The sequence below is a fragment of the Glandiceps talaboti genome, chromosome 20 (assembly GCF_964340395.1).
Source record: "Glandiceps talaboti chromosome 20, keGlaTala1.1, whole genome shotgun sequence".
NCBI lineage: Eukaryota > Metazoa > Hemichordata > Enteropneusta > Spengelidae > Glandiceps > Glandiceps talaboti.
The window spans coordinates 522,860-543,795 of record NC_135568.1 but is presented as its reverse complement, the minus strand read 5'-3'; the positions used below and the strand labels follow the sequence as shown (position 1 = coordinate 543,795).

Sequence of the window (20,936 nt, the reverse complement as noted above, 5' to 3'; positions counted from 1 at the left end):
TCACAGACCTAGCTATTATATATGTAAGTTTTATCGGGCTATCAAGCTCATAGCAGACTTTGGATATTACGGTTTCACACTAGCTAGATACAGCAACTTACTCCGACAACAACTCGAGCGAACGCCTCATCAAGTGAAACAAGCCATCCGCAGTACCGCTCAAACAAGCAACGCGACACGGTCGTCCGCGACCAACCAGACTTTGTTTCACGCTTGAAAAAACTACTCGCTGCTCGTATTTCCCACGTCCAATGAATAGGGGGAACTTTGTCTCGCATTTTCTCTGTAGTTTACAGAATTTCAAGTGTCATTGCATGAATCTATTAGGAATTGTATACAGTGTTGAGAGGCATAAAACACGAACCAAGGTTTCGGGAAGCTTGTTTACACTGTGGTAAACAACAAAACTATCCATATACCACTTAAAGGGAGTGCTTTCAATATTACTGCCGTAAAAACGGTGTGTAGTTACTCACATTGAACAAATAAGTTCAAAAGAGTTTCAGAAACTCTTATTTTGACAAAATAGTCTTGAGTTGCGACCTTGATCGCGTACCGTATAGTTTTATTATATTTATCTGTTAACCGACACTGTTGTACAATTTGATCAAATTTCGTAACTTAACCAGACATTACATTCTCTACAGTGGATCTCATTTGATGAGAGAGAGGATGAGAGAGAGAGAGAGAGAGAGAGAGAGAGAGAGAGAGAGAGAGAGAGAGAGAGAGAGAGAGAGAGAGAAGGATGGAGAAGAAGAATAAGAATAACATTTAACATCACTGTTCATATTTGAAATACTCGAACTCGCGAAAATGATACCAAAATTACACCAATACATAAACAATTTGTTGTATATCATGTCTCTTGATAATTTGTGAAGTCTACACATCAACTCATTTTCCCTTCAACCAATGACGGTAACTAAGTCAAGCTTTCAATACCACATTAGACTATATTATTCAGATAGGCCGAGAGTTACAACTATACTTCAAACGTCGTCGAAATCTAAATGTATCAACCCACCATAGTTTACCTTGTTGCCTTATATTCTCTCGTTCAGTTCGTCTGTATATCATTACAATCAACACGGCTGAGTTGCTACAAAGTAGTGCGACGGACAAAAAAACTTGTATCTCGCCAAAAATGACAGCTATGCATTATCGAAGAGGAGATTTGTTGATCAAGGATCACCTTGCAAATAAGACAAACAACTAGTAGATGTACAGGTATCACGCCTGAGGCTGGGGAACATAACATGTCGAGACTGTATTGTCGGGGAATAAACCTACCCTACCATTAAGCCGACCAGTCACATTTTATGCTACATTCTGAAGTAGTAATTTGACACACGCTTTCTGATCACTGACAGATCTTACAATAGGTAGAGAAAAAACAACCAAGATATTGGATAGCTCTGTTGAATTAGTATTATAAATAGACAAAGATAAAGCGGTTGTGCACTGACTCGCGACGATTCCAGCATCGTTAGGCCCGGGCGTTAGGCTTCAATGTGGTACATTTTATAATGGCCGCCCTTTTTTTAAAGAACAGATTTATGGGTTTATTTATTTATTTTTCAGAAAAAAATAGCTGCGCATACAAAATTAGTTATTTGCCAATAATTGTTGTCATATTCACAGCCATATGCTGCAGTCGTTTGAATGTTTAGCTAATACATGCGATGACGTTATGTTTATTTATTTATTTCTTCTAGCAGACGCCAAAGAAGACTGAATTAGCCATTATTAAACCAGGTTTTAATAGCAATGCATCAAAAAAGATTATTTTAAATATGAGACTTCTGTGTGAAATAAGGCTAAGTTATCTTAGAATGAACATAGGTGGAGAAATACATATAACCATCAAAGAGGATATACTTTCGTAGTAATCTGTTTTGAATAACATGCAGTATCATTTGCCCCCCGTTTGTTTTGTTGGGTGAGGGTGTACATTACATGTAGCTAATGGCAACTCTGGGTCGAGGTTCAAGTTAGGGAGCCTATCTCTACTGGTACCCTAACCTTGACTCCCTAAGTCTGAGTTCATTTTATAGCATGTCCACCACTATTCTATAGTTTTCAACATGGTTTACTAGTACGTTGTATATTACTTATTCTATTGCTACAGACATTCATGTGGACATTTTGACTTTTAATAGATTCAGCCATAGACAACCCACCAACGAGAGTCTATGATTCAATGGTGTAACTTAGACGATTGAGAGGATCAAATATGGGCACGTATGGATGTTGTGATGTCACCAACTCGACGACAATGCTGTCATCGCTTCGAAATTATCACCATTCAATTTTCTCCACTTGTGTCTTTAATTCCGCTATGGCGAATGGATATAGATCGAAAATTCGAGTATGTTTCGACCAAATTAGCGGCAATATGAACAATTTATGATATTAAATTATAAGGTTGAGAAAGTGTCGTCTGCAAGGATATTTTATACTATTAAGTCTGAAATAAACAAATTATGATCATTACTTCAATGCGCGGGAAAAACTGTAGTCTGTATGACGGATAATTAAGTGAAACAATCATACTACAACCATTACTTCAAAGCGCGGGAAAATAGTGTCGTCTGCTATCGATTACACCCAACCACCTGTTTCAGACATCCTTAGTGTAGACCGCGCACACTCACCTATGGTTATCGATTTTGCTGAAGATTGAACTTTCAGTTGACGTGAATACTGTCAATAAACACCACACAGTTCAATTATTTTCAAAAACCCACGGTATATAAATGAAAATGTTATGCTGAAATCATGACAGCTTTTCCAACAATCAATGACGTTGACCGTATTTCGGTAAGAGTCTCACTGTCAACTATATGGGTACACTTGGTAAATGTTACGGACGGGGAGGGTGGGGGTCCAGTTAGATAATTCACCCTACATGCACATCATATATCGATTCATATAATCCACTTGGTGGAGGGTCTATGGTCTAACTATGTGGTCAATAAGGTCCTTCAATAAACCTTTATGGAAGAGAAACTCTACTAGTACAGCCAACCTATAATTATCACATAAATCAGAAGTGAGAAAAGTGACCTAAACGACCAGACTTCATTGTTATAAATGGCACTTGTCCTCTTTTACGCACCAATTAAAACAAGACTACTGGTCATTCGACACAATATTAACTCCGGAGTCTGGCGACGAGGTCACAATCTATCCATTGTACAAGTAAAATGTGATGGGTGTCACGCGCAATACATACGTTTTGTGTATGTGTCTTACTGGTTTTAAACATTCCATTGAATGTACTTTTAGGTGACTCTAGCGTGAAACGCGTGCCGGACTCCTTTTCTAGTTAATGACAAGTAATGTAGGTAGTACGACTTCCGAGTTCGTATTGATTGACCCCGTCAATGTTTTTTATGGACAAAGGACACACAACACTTTACAGAATTGATACGAATTAGTTTCTGTCTTGCAAGTACATCAGGCGAAAATGTTCCTTCTAGGTGTTAATGATCACAAATTGTTTCTGCAAGTGAACATTTTTACCATGGTACCTAATCAACGTGTTTCTTGCAAATTGTTGTTGTTGTTGTTGTTGTTGTTGTTGTTGTTTTTATTGTTTGTCGTAGTTGTTGTTGATGTTGTTGTTGTTGTTGTTGTTTTAAAATAGAAAACATATCTAGTGTGAAATAATTGAGCGATAGAAATAAAGTATAGCTTGTAGATCAACAATGTACCATGAGACTTTGAGATTACATGTTTGAGGTTAGACAATGGTGTCGTGGCAGTGAAGCAAACATAGCTTCAAGGGTTTCGACAAGAACTTTATAAAACATGCCACGACCAGTACATATTATACATCTGAGAGATGGAACGTGAATCGTATGAACTTCATTCAAATCATTATGCTAATTACATGTACATTGGTATGCAAATTACATATACATTGATATGCTAATTACATGTACAGTGATATGCAAATTACATGTACATTTTTATACAAATGATTCATCATGCCATAAACCCTAGCTTTATACTCTTTTACATTTTCATGAAATAACCAATCACGAATGGCTGCAAATATCAAACACAATTCCATTGAAATGCTGATGAGGAAATAGTTCAGAATTAAAAATGGGTTGATCAAGTGATTACTAAATGGTTACCGGAATAAGGGGAAATGACACCTGTTTTCTACGTGCGTGTATAGGAGTGTCAGCTTCTATGAAAATCGTGGTCGAAGTGAAACAAGAAATAATTACGGCTTAAACTGTTTACAAAGCCAGTCATTTCCACATGATCTTTGCATTTTGCTACTATCAATCTTCTTATAAAATACAATGTGTTGTGCCGCTCTTATCGAGACTTATATAGCGAGCATACACCCTACACGAAATGGTTAGATGTAGTTGGTGATACTAGGGGCGGACGATAAAACGTATTGACCACACGTATCATACCGAATTGGCCCCATCAACGGATTATTGTATTAAATGTATAGTCATAACATGTTGTTCAGTAAATAGGCCCCTCACAAGAACATAATAGTCATTTAACTGTGCCTCATAAATTCATTTATCTGTGCAAACTAAAACAACTTGAAGGGAGTTATATATAATATCAATATGAAGTGCGTACCAACCGCTATAACTCGGATTATTACCCTGTTTCAGTCGATCAAACCAGAAACAACACTTTGTCAGCTTTTGAATTTTGGAGACGAATATATGGTGTGGTATTCGTCGTGAAATTAGGTGAGGTAGTGAATTGGCCTAAACATTGACTAGATGATTGTGTGGTTTTTCTGACTCGAAGTTTTAGTAACCATCCATTCTCGCAGTTATTATTTCTACCACTACATCCCAGTGGGAGGCTAGTTAAGAACGTTGCCGTAAAACAGGTCGTGGTTTGCGACGATGGTAACCACCGTATATTTTTAATTTGGTCTGAACTTGTATGCGTGTAGTATATTTTCATAGATTACTGGTCTTCATGTTGCAACAAGGAATTATTTACGGAAGTAGTAATAAAGAACATAACCATTGGAACAAGTAAGTCGTTTATTAGGTCGAGGTAACAGCTTGTCTACAAGCAGTCCTTCTTACAGACTGGACTTGCTTCTGACGTAGTCCCTAATTAACGCCGAGAAAGCTAGGGACATTGTCAGAACCAAGTCCCGATTTAGTCCGTCTGCAAGGAAAACTAATCTATAAGACACAGCGTGTTGTGCCATGCTACCCTGTCGATGTCAGATACCGCTTTTTTCTGGAGAAAGAAGCCTGGTTATAGGACCAAACGACACAACGTACTGACCAGGTCACTTCTAAGTCCAATATTAAAGTCATACACTTACCGGTTGACTATTAGACACAATCCAGGAAAATGATTCCCCATTCACAGCTGCACCTGGCTTACCGGTGACCCAATTATTATTTCACATTTAGGACAATTTAGAAATTCTTTCAATTATTGCACTAAATGATTCATCGGTGAAACCGGGAAGTGTATAATATATGTGATAATATATCAAACATTCAGTTCGAGAATCTGAACGAGGAAATTAGATACACGGAAACCAGACAAGATGACGAACTAAACATTTTATAATGCAAGATGAAAGGAATTTGACGTAATTTTTATTTCAAGCGTTCTCTGCTTTTTATACAAAAGGTACGTATTACTTACATTAGACGAGTTATTATCATCTTAAAACAGAGTCGAGTAATCTCACTCACGGAATTGCACCGTGTATATTTCATTTCTGTTTTCCCGCCATGAGGCAAGGCTGATATGACATATACATATTATCTTTATACTTACCTAGTATATAAAACGAGATCAATAATAATGTCGGAGTTCCGAAATACAATCGAAACGTGCGTCAACGTTGACCCAAACGGGAAGAGACGTGACTGTCCTATTTTGCGTGCAGACAACGAGTCAGAAGAACAGGCAGTCAAGACCTGCGACGTGTGGTCAGACACGAATCCACTAATTCTGTAGGTGCAGCAGCCAGTACATTGCCGGGGGCTAATTCTCTGGAACAAAACAACGGTTCGCGAATTACACGCGACATGACAGCTGCCCGAGGCTTGGAGAATTCCCAAATATCATGTTACATTTTGTATACAGAACAGGAGTTTTGCAGCGAACATGTTTATCGTAAAGAACAAAGACTATTGAAAACAATTTGCGGTAAAACTAAGAGTGTATTGTCTGACCCCATTACAGAAATTAAGAATTAAAAAAATCTATTGAGAATGAATAAGTTATACAACGACCGCATTATGCTGATCGTCGTAAAATCACTAGACCATTTTGCGGCAACGACATCACACTCTTTTGCGGGTGTTTGGCTCATAAAAAAGTACCTTTCTTATGGCGTATTCCAATGTTTTGGTCATAATGACACTTTTTTTATTTTGATCACCTACATTTAGAACTAAGATATTGTTGTGCACACATGCTGTAACTTGGAAGTTTTGTTGTAACTTTCGTTTGTTTGTTTGTTTGTTTGTTTGTTTGTTTTTTTGTTTTAGAAATGAACCAAATTGTTACGATAGGTAAGCTTATTCATAGGTATTTCTGTTTATCCAAATTCGGTCTTTTTTTAAAGAAAATGTCAACGAAATCAATAGTATTGTAGAGCAAAACAAAGTCGTTTAGCGTCATTTCATATTTAGTACAATTTACGTCAAAAATGGTAATTTTCAGTCTGTAGCCAAAATGACATTAACGGAATATATAGCTGATAGCACATAGGGTCTGTTCGTTTTCTAACGATGTGTACTAGAGAAAACGGAACACCAATCAATGGTGAGGCAAAATTCTCATTCATAAAGGTGTCAAGAAATGGGAAAAAAACGTCACCCCAGGCCTTTACGTACCGGCGATGCAGTTCAAACAAGAATACCGAAATATGCTTTCTTTGACTCTAATAACTTCAACATGACATCTGGGAAGAATAGATATTGGAATTAGGTTTCATTAAGAAGTAGGGCGTTTACTACTTGTAAGATTTACCAAGAAAGTGTTATGTTGCTGAGACAAGAGACTTTTTGGGTCAAACCCATTCTCTTCCCATCGGATGTATTTGGACACCATTACCGGTGGTTTGGGGGTTAAAGTTGAACAATGTAAGTAAATTGGCTTGGCCATTGAGCACGTTCTTTCTGCAGATGTTTTGAATCAGTGAAAATTTCGACCCTGTTTAGTTTCAAAAAGGAACAAGAGACTTTGTGCAGGTGCAGTTTTAAGATACTGACCAAGGTAAATAATTTGGCAAGTCGAGATACTGAGAAAGACAAGTAGTCGTGGACAAGAAATAGAGAGGTGATCAATTTATTGGCTTTAGAAAAAAGGCCAAGGATGGACTCATTATTCAAACGGAGGAGGTTTAACCAGTCATTGTATTTCAACACGTCAAAATGTCACTTTTAACGTCATGAGCTGTGGTGTTACAGAGCTTAACCAACTCGTTCACCAAACAAGTCGTTACAGGCACAACTATATGTGCGCTAAAAGCGTCATTACTACAATATAAATTGTACTCTCTTAACCTGACGACACCACAAGACTCAAGTCATTGGTTGTATGGGCGTCTCCCCTTTTAAATCAATGAATTCGGGTCATCTCAGTATGTTGCATTTATAACCGTTTTGGAATAAAGTTTAAAGTTCGAAACATACACTCAGCAGAGTCACGGTGTGATGTGTTGGTATAACATATTGAAATTTTTCATCAACCAATTTCGGTACAACATGTAAGAACGAGTGACACCTGTGTTTGCCGGCGAATTCATGCGTGTCTTTGCTGGACTGTTGGTGATTTATGCCTATATCCCCATCGAGGGACCTTTATCTGACATAACTTAGAAGAGGCGTGTCATCGAGGCATTGTTGTGTTTGACAATCTACAAGGTTATATCCACCGAGCGTATATTCATTTATCATTTTGGTTAGGTGACGACGAGAGGTTGCCGAGAGACATGGAGAAAACTTGGAGCCTGGCATGAGAGCCAAACTTGAGAGAATGTGATGATGACTTTCAAGGCAAATATTTGGGTTTTACAAAGTCTTAGTCTGTTTATTATACGAACTAAGCACACCGCATTGAAAAGTTGGGTTAGAGATCCGACCAAATGTGTGCGAACAAGTAAAGTACACATATGACAAGTCGGAAAACACGATCATCTCAATTCACAGCTAGTATACTCGTCAAAGATAAATTCCTAAATAAACAGTTAACATTGTCCAAAAAATTGTGTGTTTGTTTGGGCTTTGTTAACTTCAAGTATAAAATTACACATATCATTACATTCCGATGATTTATGGAAAGTGCCACAAAGTAAGCTTAGTGTGAGGCCGGCTAGATTAATATCAATTACACATCAAATATCAGACCACATTTGAAATGACGTATTTGTAACAATGGCGTGATTCTTATAGCAAAGACAATATGTCACAGAATATTTGGATAAATGACAAGTGATATTACTATTCAGAAGTTTATAATAAATGTGGTTAAAAACAAACTACTTCGAACATAAATATTTGCATGAACAGCAATACCAAAACAAGCTATAAAAGATAGCTAATTCCATTTAATAGAAAATGAAACTACTCTAAAAAAAATTCCAGACAAATTTAATTTGCTGTACCTTAACTTAGTATCCGTCAAATAGTACATGATTACTGACTAGATGTATTGGTTGGTTTAGATTATATTTGTGTTCACGTTGTCTAACTATAATAATCGTTATTTATACTGAATAGTTCTTTAGGTTTTTATAAACTCATCTCCCAGTAAGTCCAGTGAGCCCCAGGGCCAACTATAGTGGGTTCAGTGATGCAGGGGAAACTGGAGTGTGCCCATGAAAATCAGCGTTGTTCGGTTTTCAAACTGAACTTACAGAATGACAAATTTTATCAAACCGCAACAGTAGTGGTACTAAGACGCAAGAGGTTGAACCACGCGGCTAAAAGACAACCCCAACTCACAGGGTATGGTTAGACCTGATGAGTGTGCCGATTTGTCAATTTATAATTTTAACAGTACATGTGTCATGAAAGAAAATAACAAAATTGCGAGGATTCAAGTCAGACACGATGAAGCTGACAAGTATAAAGTTGGCATATTTCAAGTGATTATAACTATTTGATTTAGTGAGCTATTGGGTTAGGATTTTAAGCCTCGTGTATCCGGGGTTCTTTGTATCAAATGATCGTGTTAAGACTTTTTTCACTGCCCGGCAACATCAGTAACATTTTAACCATAGCTGTCATTTACACACGGAATAAATCGTTGCACGACAGATTTGTAAAGGGAAACGTAATAAAATTGTATTTAACCCGATTTTTTTAGATCAGCTGCGATAATTTGTTTATTTATACCCCTCGACCTTTTGCTACTAGAGACAAAAATATTGAAAATCACCAGGAAACTAACAAAGGCAAATGTTTGCGTTGCCAGTAATACGATTTTCGATAAAAAGGGGAACTCAATTTTTGAAAAAGTTTTAAGCTATATTTATGCTATTTTCATGATATTGTCATCCTTTATTACCATCGTCCAATAAAAAGGGTTACTTAGCAACAGTGTGTTCAAAATAACTGACTCCATCAACGATACGATGGTTATGTAGTTGGTATCAAATAAATTTTACCAGAAGTATCATGTTCAGTTAATTAGGTAGCTTTAATTACCAATAATTTACAATTTAGGTAGCTTCATCAATAATTTTGAAGTTAGGTAGCTTTATTCACCAGTAATTGACAAATTAGTTAGCTTAACTTACCAGTAACTGACAAGATAGGTAGCTTTAATTACAAGCAACTGTCAAGCTAGGTGGCTTTATTTACCAATAATTGAACAGTTGGTAGCTTTACTTACCAGTAACTTACAAGTTATTTAGCTTTAATCACAACCAACTGGCAAGCTAGGTGGTTTTACATACCAATAATTGATAAGTTAAGTAGCTTTAATTACCATTAATTTACAAGTTAGGTAGCTTTAATTACCAGTAATATACAAATTAGGTAGTTTTAGTTACCAGTAATAGACAAGCTGGGTAACTTTAATTAGTACAAGTTAGGTAGCTTTAGTTATTAGTAACTTACAAGTAAGTTAGATTTAATTACAAGTAATTTACGAGTTGATGGGCGTCAGTAGAAATGATATATCCATGCCCGCACAATGAATATTCATGACTCCTGAGTGTTTATACTCTTCAATGTAAAACATCTCTCATAAATATTCATTGTTCAACCATGAATATATTCTTTCTGCTGACTCCCATCATGTAATGGTCCATAGCAAATATACCCTATGAAGGCAAAATATCAACTTTCTTTGAGTGATTGTAGTATGTAAAATTATGAAATTACTCTCCATGTTGTTGTTGTTGTTGTTGTTGTTGTTGTTGTTGTTTCTTTATTTCTCCTCAAGGAAGAGAAGAGTTACATCAACACAAAATCAAAAACTACAAATTAGAGAGGTAAAATCTAAATAATGGTCACGTGTCAATGAACATGGCGTTGGCTTGGAGACTAGTAGTCAAGGCACATAATATGCATAAAGTTGAAATTAATATCTAGAAGTACTTGTTATAAAATTAAGCTCGTTTAAGTTGAACAAAGCCACAGAAGTGTCTACATGGAGTTCGTTGAAAAGAGTTGTTCAGAGATAATGGATATGGATCTATGATGACTTGGTGTTGTTAGATGAATGAGAAGGTCATCAGCAATGTCGTTACATTTGGAACATTTTACTTGGCATGGAGTGGCTAGGGTTTTCATAATTTTGTAGATGTTGTCGACAGTTGACCAGTTGAGTGAGTGAGTGAGTGAGTGAGTGAGAGAGTGAGTGAGTGAGTGAGTGAGTGAGTGAGTGAGTGAGTGAGTGAGTGAGTGAGTGAGTGAGTGAGTGAGTGAGTGAGTGAGTGAGTGAGTGAGTGAGTGAGTGAGTGAGTGAGTGAGTGAGTGAGTGAGTGAGTGAGTGAGTGAGTGAGTGAGTGAGGGAAAGAGCGAGTGACTAATTAGTTAAATACCTAACTATGAAGCAAATTAGTAATTTGAAAAAAACATAAATTGACTGACTGACTGTCCGACTGATTAACTTCTTACACAAACACACATCAAGAGCTCAAAAGTTGATATAGAGAATATTTTATTAAATGTTACAACCTTTAGCCTTTAACTTGTGACTGTTTATCTGTTCAACCTGAAGAAATCTTGTATGACAAAGCCACCGAGTTGATATATGTATGCCGAAAACTATAAAACATTAGAGTATATTAATTTTCAGAGCCTACACGTGTCTGGTAAGTATTAATAGTAATGTACAAGGTTGATATTGTCCAATAACACACTGTTCATACAGATCACCACTATAAGGTAAATAGACTTTAATGACTTTAACACGGCAGTGATGTATGCCACGTGTATTAGGAGTGTAGGAAAACTCAACAAAGTCATAACTAAGTGAAACAGATATGTGAATTGGAGTACTTTACTCAGATTTGCAAAGATCGCTGACGAAATTATGTCCTTGGAGAGTGATAATTCTTTCAACAGCTGTCGTGATGATCACGAAACAAAAATTATTATCAAAATTACAACGCTTAGACATAAATTGGTGATTGAGACTTGGGGTACATTTTCGAAATAATGACCCCACCCAACATCCCAAGTATGTTATCTTGTTTTGCTTTGTTCTGCTATGCGTTGATTTCTCCACAGTGCAATGTTTTTCTGCTTTGTTTACTGTTTACTTTTCTATCTTTTGAAACAATGACTACAAAAGTTGCAGTCGGCCATTCGTCCAAACATACGTAAGCACAAACAAACAAACAAACAAACAAACAAACAAACAAACAAACAAACAAACAAACAAAACAAATAAACGAACGCACAAACGCACAAACAAGCATGCATGCATGCATACATACATACATACATACATACATACATACATACATACATACATACATATACACATACATACATACATACATATACATACATACATACATACATACATACACACACACACATACATACATACATACATACATACATACATACATACATACATACATACATACATACATACATACATACATACATACATACATACATACATACATACATACATACATACATACATACAATCATACTGTCATACATACATCTTTTGGTATACCTTTTCCTTTACTTTTGTTTTTATTGGCAACAGTCCTAAAATTTAAAATCACCCTTATCCCAGCATCCTGGCATCCCCAACATATGTTGGCATCTCGCGACCTTATGACAAAATGTCTGCATCATCTCATCCCGAACTTAGATGACGAAATAATGTGAAAGTTAACAGTCCCACACAAGTATAGTATTGACACAATCAGATAGATTACTTAACCATCTTGTACAGGCGGCTTTATAAAAAAAATAACAATAATATACAGTTCCATTTGTCCAAGGTTACGGATCCTTAACAGAAACTCTCACTGTCTTTCGTGTAGACACAAGAGTTCCATCGAGGTCGAACCGGTATCACCTAACAACAAAACTAATCAAGCCTTGGTTAACTTAAATATCCACTGAAAGATGCCAGAAAATGACGTCGAATGGAGAATGTAAACACCCAACGTACACATCAACCAATGATTGATTATGCCGAGTAAAGCGTGCAAAAAGTCAGTCCAATTCATATGTCTACACGATATACACTTATTATTAATCAAGTTTTCTGAAAATGTCAGGTAGGAAAACACTACAAATCTAGCTGAATCCATGGATATATTCAAGGGGGTATTTAGGAATTCTGCACCAAGAGATGTTTAAGTATTGAAAATCACAAGAATAACAAAGTACGCAACTTTTTACATTGTTCGTCGCCTCGCTCAAAACAGCGATTATGACCGAGTTTATACAGGTGTGTGGGTATCAATTAAATAAATCCACCTTCTTAACCCCAAGTCTTAACCTGAGAGGTATCTCGATGTCATCGAACACAAATGAATTATTGACCTCTGTGATACTGTGAATACCGTGGTGTCTGTTTTTCAGCGATGTGACAGCCCTAATGTTTGCATTGCTAATTCCAACTTGCGTTTTCATGAGAAGTAAATATAATAACAAGGCTTTGTATATTTCTTGGTATCTTTTCGCAGTTCGGTCATGTAATATGCTTTAATTCATATCAAAGCGTATGTAGTCGAGCACGCTTTTTAAAAATTAGCTTTTGTGTGAAAATTTGCGTTGCATGTGAAATACAGGTAAAGCTCGCACTAGTAGTTATAGATATTGGCGGCATACTGCTTATTATAGCTTGTCCCCCTTCCATATATGAAAATGTCCATATACACTGTCGTAAATCCGAAGTGTTTAAATTTTCAGTGTTTTTTGACTCCAGGTCTGAACTGTTACATGTAATATAATTATGTGCCATCTGCCTTTGGTTGACCCTCTGTACTTATCGACTTTTACTTTAGTGTGTTAAATTTATGTTAGAGGTACCATTGCCTTGTGTTTTGTGTATCTACATCTAAAAAGTACAGTGAATAAAATAACTAACTAACTAACTAACTAACTAACTAACTAACTAACTAACTAACTAACTAACTAACTAACTACTAACTAACTAACTAACTAACTAACTAACTAACTAACTAACTAACTACTAACTAACTAACTAACTAACTAACTATAAAGTGTCTAGTTTCAGAACTTCCAACACGATTATTGCAGGTGGGGGTGGGGGGGGGGGGTTGGTTGAACTTTAAGTTTGCAAAGATGATAAGTTGATGTTTTTGTTTACTTAGTTTTGGCTAGTGTGCCGATGGGGGTAAGTGAAGTGCTCGGGGGGGGGGGGGGTGATCAGGGATCGAATTGGTCAGATGTCGTTACACAACAGTCGTTTAAAGAAATGTGAAAAGTACACGGCCATCAGCACCATGTAAACGTCTCCTTCAAATGCAGACAGTTTAAATCCTTTCAATATTCAAGTAGTGGTAGTAATCTCTGTTTTTTCTAACATGGAATCGTGGAATTACTTTGGTAGACAAATGTACAAACACCGAGATTCTTTGTCAAAGTAAATCTGTCTTGGCTAAGAATCTTTCGTTTCCAAAACAAAAAAATAAACACCCTAGAAAAGCTGTGAACCATGACTTGTCAAGTTTTGGAGCTTGGGATGGGGTTTTGAATTATCTGTACGGACGAAACTAACACAATTGGCCAAACCATTCCAATGACATGTAACATGCTAAGATGTTTGGGTGATGCTCATTTGGCAGAGCACAAGTACAACACTACACCATTACGACAGGAAGACCAGAGAGGGAGGGGGACATTGGTCCAATAACAAAACCTGCGAAGCGTGTCATTCCATTAACACACGCACGAACACAAAGTGCAACAGTTGAAAAATAAAACACATGTCTATCCATCGTTGCCAAGGGAACACGAGTCGTATCGTTGTCGATGTTGTAAAATTGCAAATTCTTGTTCTCAGAAAGTGTGAAAAAATAAGCTACTGAAATAATGCTTGCATTGCTACACGTAGAAATGACGAACAAGTTTGCGACTGGTGGCAACAGAGTTCATTGTATCATAAACTTGCGTAGTTCACGGTACGGAAATTATGAATCTCATTCATCTCAAAGTCTAGAACAATATGTCTGAGTAGTGTGACGGTTGACATGGTATTCAAACCACTCAGTTTTCCTGACGAAGGGAAGGAAATGTCTGGTGATTCAACTTTTGTGCACGTCATACGAGTAATGCACGAAAGACACAGCAGTGGTTTTCTGTAAAGTGAAGCTCTAAAGTTAAACAGCTTTCACTATGTCTATACTAACCCAAATTGAATTTTTTGATATCAGTTGTTATGTCAAATGTTGTACATTATCATCAAATCGCTTGAATAGTAAATCGACGTAAAAAATAAACATACTGACACAACGAAGGCTGTCTGTTACAACGTATACGTACATCTCGGATATACCTCACATAAATTGAACACCTACCTATAACATTCCACTAGTCTTAGAAGTAAACGTACGACCACTCTGTATGCTGTATTCTCACTCAACGCTGTACCCTTACACGCGAACAAACGTTTTCTATTACACGTTAGGAGACTGTAACATGAAATGGGCGGAGTCGTCTCAATACCCAATTGTACTCGACAATGAAGGCATGTTTCTAACACTGCACATGCGCAAACAAGCGGATACGAACAGGACAGACAGGGGAATAAAGGTTGTTATTCCTATTGAAAACAGCAGGTTTTCTTTATGCTGTCTGGACAGAGGGTCACGTTAAATTGGGTCACAAAAAAAACTGCACTGAGACAATTGATTCTGGTGGTATCTATGCAATTTATGGTTCCGAAGACGTGTTTCTCGGGAGTTACACATTGACCGTTTCAGCGTCCGGTTTTGCCTCAAATACATATTGTTTGTTTCTGTATGTGACTATACTAGTCGTATCTTCTCTAACTTTTAGTAGTGTATCATGTATGTATTTTGTTTTTCTGTTAGTGCTGCTCTTAACATGCTTAGTGATCCCCTGATACAAAAGGGATGCAATAAATAAAATACCATATATATATATATATATATATATATATATATATATATATATATATATATATATATATATATATATATATATATATATATATATATATATGTAACTCGGTGAGTATCAATCTGCTAAGACAGTGCTCTATACCGCAGTGGCAGAGCGTAATAGTTTTGGTAGTACTGGAACTCTTTCTTGGTTGTAACTCGGAGTTTCACGCATGGTGCGATCATCAGACACTCGCACCATGCGTGAAACTCCGAGTTACAACCAAGAAAGAGTTCCAGTACTACCAAAACTATATATATATGTATATATATATATATATATATATATATATATATATATATATATATATATATATAACTCGGTGAGTATCAATCTGCTAAGACAGTGCTCTATACCGCAGTGGCAGAGCGTAATAGTATATATATATATATATATATATATATATATATATATATATATATATATATATATATATATATATATATATATATATATATATATATGTTGAGGGTAGAAGAAAATCAAGTAGGGTTTTTCGTCTATATATATATATAGAGAGAGAGAGGGTATAGGCCATCTATTTACAATGGAAACCGATATACTAGTATGAATTGAATTTTAACAGCTGTGGAAGACTCGCTGGTCATCTTGGTTGAAAATTGATTTTTTTCTTTTATATAATATTCATGTGGAGACGGGAAAATGTAGAATGTGTTAGTTAGATTACCGAATACCATTATTCTCACCCAATATCCATAATTTGAGAAGAACCCATTCTCACAAACTATTAAACTGATATTTCTTCCGCGAAACTGCGAAATATCAAGTACTCATTCTCGCAAACCAGATCTGTGCTGATATTGACGATGCGTATTGGACGGTGCCGTAAAAGAGGCTGGGTTTACGACGGTATGAAGAACCCGATGAACGACAATGTCAATGACGCTTGAACAAAATGTTCCATTTCGTTTGGCGGGAAATATTGTTCACGGTCGCTCTGGGAGTAGGAAAGAGTTTTACTGCTTTGAACACTACATCTCTATTTCATGACCATATTTTCTGGTTAAATTGTTCTATACTGACGTAAAACTTTAGAGATTTTAATGAGAGCGTCGAATGACTCAACTAAAATAACGACCATGTATTTTACAAGTAGCTCCCGGCAATTCTGTGTTGCCCAGCTCTGCATATATTTTATTTATTACATGTAAGTCGAACATTAATTTTGTAGATAACATTTTTATATTGTAGCAGTGTCTGTTATCTAAAGAATTGCAGAAATGAAACGCGAAACTTAGGACTCGGAGGTAGCTTGATCTGTTTTATCAAACATCGTTTTATGTGCACCGTTTTTTTCCATTTTTATTTCTCTAGAACGGCACGTTTTAAAACATCGCTAAAACAATACTCGTATATATGTATGTGACGTTCATATACTACAGTCCAATGACCCGAAAGCCAAATCTTAAATTCTTCAAATATAGCTTAAAATTTACAAAGACTCCCAAAAGATAGAAACATTCAAAACCAGCCTCCCTAACTGTAGGTAATTGGAACCAAACCAGTTTTTATTTTGCCTTTATAACGGTAGACGCCTAAGTTTCCATTTTTGCGTAATAATACACGACAGCCAATCGAATGCGGTACGTATATAAACGTGACACAATAGACGAAAACCACAATTAAAGGTGTGATAAATAGAAAAAAGAGACTATTTCTACCATTATAAAATGTTGACAAGATAATGGCAAAACACATGACGTTATGGTAATACATGTGAAACTATCGCAGTATAGTATATCGCAGTCTGGTATTATCACATGATTATCTGTATACATCAAGACCCCACAAACAGTCTTGACCTTTGCCCCCCCCCCCCAGTACAGCCTTCACCTTCGAGTTCTATAAATAATAGTGCAATAAAGGATCCTACTTTGTTATATCTACAATTCACATACGTTTAATAGGGACGTTGCCCCGGTCGTTACATATGTAGTCGTGCACTTAGGAATGGTTAATGAAACATATTGAAATCTAACTCAAATTTGAATCCTAATATGAAAATCTGCATACTTACAGATTGTCTGCAAAATGTCGTTTATTTAATGTACACTAGCAAGTTTTCTTTGCCATCATAAAGAAAGAAGGCGTTTTGTGACAACAAAATTAAACAACGGGGTGGGGTTATTATTGGCAACGCGTCCCGAAAGCAGAAAACATGTTCTGATCTGAGAAACAGGAAATTCCCTAGTCGATAGTTACACGATTTAACGTTACAAAATATCAGTGACTGTTGATATGAAAAATATAAACTTTCTTACTTCTAAAACAATTAAGGTAACTGATATACTGTGTTTGATCAGAAGCCGGATTGAACGTCTGACATAGTATTAAAATAAACCATGAGCTGTCTACCTTATTGACTTGATACCACCATAAAAACGTTTTCGACAATATTTCATTATATTAAACTGTCTGGTGTTGTATTTCACAACCGCGTAATGTAACATTTTTAAGGTACTGGTAAGTGACAGTTTCCAGACGTTTCTTCCATTAATATGCAAGTGAAGGCATTATTCTAAGTTTAGCCGAATATTTAGTTTAAATTTAAGACCACAAACATTAAAGGCTATTATAGGGTGGAAAGGTCATGGATAAGGGGAAAGTCAATTTAGGAATGTGAGGGTCAAGAATAGAGTGTTATGGACTGTGGAACATGACATGATGCCGGACTGCCGGACACATACACACACATACACACACACACACATACATACATACACACATACACACGCACATACATACATACATACATACATACATACATACACACACACACACATACACACATACATACATACATACATACATACATACATACATACATACATACATACATACATACATACATAGTATTCGTTGGTTGGTTTCTCTGTCTTCTATCAGTTACTCTGTAAATCTCTTTGTCTTTATATATATTGTGACCTAACAATGAATGACCGAAAGACATCCTCAGACAAATTCACTCGAAATAAATACGGTGTTGTAAGAGAAGAAATACAAAATCAAACAGTAGTGACCATACTGGAAAATTAAAAAGATTCCAACAAAACCATGGACCCTGTACGTATAAGGTCTATGACGAAACAACCAACATAACACTTACTGTAAGGTGTAGAACTTGACTTGGATATTTTCGAGTTTTGGCGCGGGGTTGGATTTGTAGTCACAGAGTTGTTTTTATAGGAGGAATGTATGTGTAACCTCCTAAGGTAATAAGTTGTACTCAATTAAAATATGTAGTCGATGTTTATGAATCTCGACCCGTTGTTTACTTTATTTCAATCCCATTTCTCTAAAACATAAGTTTTCCCCCGAGCTGTTATACCACTGCCATAAACTGATGTGTGTGGGCTAGCGACTGCATCAATACCCACTTCCGTTCTTAAGGTCAGCCGATGTCACACCCCAGTCACTTCTAAAACTCGTCAGTTTCCTATGGAGTTGTTGAGTTTGGGTCATCAAAAGGTCAAACTTAATGAGTTTGGCTAGACAACACCTGAAGAGTGTTTCGGACCAATAGGCAGTGTTTATGTCCTCGACTATACAAAGGGTCGGTAAACCTGGTGAAAACATTTCTACACTTTGTACAAACTCGAGTGTCAGTGTTGAACATATGCTGGACATATGCTGAGTTAAAACAATATGGAATGCTGAATGGATCGGACGCGAGACCCTAATGTTTGATCCCAAAAGCTGACAATATACAGACATGTGTTCGTCTAGATTTATCATTTAGGGTCATTTTTTATACAATCATCTAACATTTCTAGCAACGTACTTTGTGTGTGATTAACCCTCTAGTGTAACACGATCAGATAGTGTTCCTGAGACGTTGTCAGTACAACACAGCTGTTATCCGACGGGAAAACAAGACAATCACTGCAGTAATGGATTACAAAAGTTGACGATAAACTATGGAAAGTGATAGCGCTGTATTAATGTTAACATAAGTTATCGTTTAAAGTACTTGTATACTAACTTACTAACCTTGAAAGGTTCTGGTAACACGGACTTTCCAAACCCAAAGTACAAATCTGTGTTAATGCGCCGCCAAGCCCGTGCCACGTAGAGTAAATCTAGACTGGTATACCATACCTTAGACCAACGTCTAAAACCTTTCCTTCCGTTCTGTACTTGTTATATCCAGAGGCTAGCAATCTACAGATACGATGTTATTGTATATTACAGTTCGTCGAACCTTTAATACCTTTCTTTTGACATTTAAAGTTTCGCTGAGCCACTGGAATCTGACCCGTATTTATCCGTGTATTCAGATATCAATGTCGCCCATCACAACCACACAAAGTGTTACATGTTTGAATACTAGGAGGACCAAGAGGTTATTTTCTATTTGACAACGCCTTGTAAGAAACATGTCTTGCAACACATACTCGCGAGTTTTACTTTTACAAGTAGTTAAATAAAAATGGAGAAATTTCAAATGAGAATGGAAACTAAAAACAATTCAGTGTTACGAATATGTATTTTCATACCACCTGAAACTTTGTAGAGGAGACTGTTACAATTTTCGACGGCGGGGGCGCCCTAGCTAGTACGCGTGTGTGATACAGCTTAACTGTCAATCAATATGTTAAGAGTAATGAAAAGAATCTGTCTTCAAAACAGTCATGAATAAGGCAACGGTATAATACAAGACCATCGTATGCCAGGGTCGACACAAGTCGTTCACCAACACTTCAACCCAGGCAACAACTCTCTCAGTTCATGACACAACACGCGTTGCCGTTATTTTCACCAGGTACGTATGTAAAATAATACAGACGGTATTCAAGATTCATCTCTCTCACTGAGGTTCAGTGTACAACACATCAACATGCTACCATTTATAGGACACTGAACATGACCAAATAATGAAGTAGTTTCCAAAATGGCCGCAGGTTATTATTAATTCGATATTGATATACTCTGGCCCATACTCGGTGCATAAATTACTATTTACATAGCTATTTTTATTACAATTACAAATGTATAGCTACCGTGCATATTCAGGATCAATCTACCATGACAACAAATGGGCTTATCTTTTCATTTGCCATGGTTACTATTCTGGTGACCCTTTTTGCAGAGTCCATATTTATAACCTTAAACTAACTAAAGTTAAAATTTGTCTTTAACAGGTCATGCAACTTGTATGGTGGGGTTACTACGAAATTAAACTAAATACGGAAATGTGTATACCCTACTAAGTACCTATGTACAATTTTGATAAGTCAATAAAATCTTGGCGGTCATTATTAACTACATGCATGGACATTTTGTATTTGTACTCGGTGTTGTAAA

General features: G+C 36.5%; 1 protein-coding gene across 5 annotated transcripts in view; it reads right to left on the bottom strand.

Annotated features, from left to right (window-relative positions):
- Positions 1-20,936, bottom strand: part of LOC144450451 (homeobox protein Mohawk-like) — a 93,231-nt gene that overhangs the window by 63,252 nt on the left and 9,043 nt on the right. The window contains exon 1 of one of the 5 annotated variants that reach the window (XM_078141055.1): positions 19,623-19,730. The exons of 1 other annotated variant lie outside the window; for it this stretch is intronic. The gene's annotated coding sequence lies outside the window, so the exon portion shown is untranslated. Of the gene's footprint in view, positions 1-5,799; positions 5,851-15,004; positions 15,086-18,738; positions 18,831-19,622; positions 19,731-20,936 lie in introns of those variants that run through there. 3 more of the 5 variants (XM_078141056.1, XM_078141053.1, XM_078141058.1) reach the window with 3 other exon arrangements.